The sequence below is a fragment of the Otolemur garnettii genome, unplaced genomic scaffold (genome assembly GCF_000181295.1).
Source record: "Otolemur garnettii isolate 467f Iridium unplaced genomic scaffold, OtoGar3 scaffold00109, whole genome shotgun sequence".
NCBI classification, from domain to species: Eukaryota; Metazoa; Chordata; class Mammalia; order Primates; family Galagidae; genus Otolemur; species Otolemur garnettii.
In genome coordinates, this window is record NW_003852504.1 from 4,081,973 (window position 1) to 4,083,668 (window position 1,696).

At 44.3% G+C, this 1,696-nt stretch overlaps 1 non-coding gene across 1 annotated transcript; it reads left to right on the forward strand.

The window, feature by feature from the left end:
- The first annotated feature begins 192 nt into the window (after window positions 1-192).
- On the forward strand, window positions 193-285 carry TRNAS-ACU. The gene is given in 2 exon segments: window positions 193-230; window positions 250-285. It is a non-coding gene; the product is annotated as a tRNA-Ser (tRNA).
- Window positions 286-1,696: the final 1,411 nt, after the last annotated feature.

The window sequence follows — 1,696 nt, forward strand, 5'->3', positions numbered from 1 at the left end:
GGCTGGGGATTCGAACCCGCCACCTTAGGTGTATGTGGCTGGCGCCTTAGCCGCTTGAGCCACAGGTGCCGAGTCTATTATTTTTTTTAATTTTAATTCTTAGTTGCATATACAAGACAAGGCGGAACTGTCTGGTGAGGTCACATGGCTATGAACAACTAAAGTACTCTGCTGAGCAATGGGGTACCCAGAGCTCCAGTGGTGCAATTGGTTAGCACATGGTACTACTATGATAATGCAAGCCGAGTGATACCAGGGTTGTGAGTTCAAGTCTCACCTGGAGCACTTTTTTTTTTTTTTGAGACACAGTCTCACTATGTCACCCTCCGTAGAGGGCCGTGGTGTCACAGCTTATGGCAAGCTCAAACTCCTGGGCTTTAGCAATTCTCTTGCCTTAGCCTCCTAAGTAGCTGGGGCTATAGGTGCCCACCACAATGCATGGCTATTTTTTGTTGCACTTGTCATTGTTGGTTAGCTGGCCTAGGCTGAGTTCGAACCTGCCAACTTCAGTGTATGTGGCTGGTGCCGTAACCACTGTGCTACAGGCGCCAAGCCTGAAGAAATGTTTTAAAATTGACTGTGGTGGTGGTCATATCTATCTCTGAATATATTAAACCCATCCAACTGTACACTTCACATAGGTAAATTATATGGTGTGAATTACATCTCAATAAAATAGTTTAAGGAGAGAGAGAAAATACTTCCCAGATAATTTGAATGTGGAGCTGAGTTTGAGACCCCCTAAAGAAGTTGAAAAAGCACAAGCTTGAAGTTAGAACAAAACAACTGTGCCGTTAGGTGACCCAGCTGTGCATTCTGAGCCTCATTTTCCTCATCTAGAGAATGAGGATAATAATTTCCATCTCATAAGCTTGGAAAGAGGATTTACTGTGGAAAACAAATGCAGGCACGTGCAGGGTACTTCACAAGCCCGCACGTTATTAAAGGGAGCTATTGCCATTGCTGTTTTCCTTTTCTGCCTGAAGGCTTGCGGGGCCAGCATCAGAAATATCAGTTGTCACTGTACTGGCTGAGGAGAAGGTGCTCTGAAGAGCGGTGGAGACCAGGCCAAATGCATTATCTTAACGTAGACTCCAAAAAATGTCCTGTGTGCTCGTAATAATATTTTTGGCCACATCACAAAGCCTGCGTTCTTCCCACGAGTAAGACTGCCGCGTCATTGTTCACCAAGGCAATGTGATTGCTTCTTTTCTTTTTGTCATTAAAGCTTATGGAAGACGAAACACTGGCCCACAGTGGGATCTACTGGTATGTGCTTGCCTTTCATCGCATTCTTGCCATCCAGTTGTGTCAAATCTACTGTGTAATACGCCTCTCAGATTCACCACATGTAACCCTTTACTGCTACTACCGTAGATCAGGTCTCTAGCATCACTTGCCTAATGATGGTAACATCCTCCTTAGTTGCTTCTACTCTTTTTCTCCCTCCAAATCCTTCTTTACACTGCAGCCAGAGTGCTCTTAGTAAAATGTCAATCTGATCAAATCACTTTTGTTTAAAGAGCTCCCAATGATGTAAAACCCTTCAGTGGTTCCCTATAGCTTTTAGAGTCCAACCCCTGTCTAACCCTGCAGCCTCAGCTCTTGCTACTCCCTGCCTCCTACATATCTTTTGAAATTGGCCATGTCTTTCCAGCTCCACATTCCAAATCCAGTTTTTTTTTTCTTTTCTTTT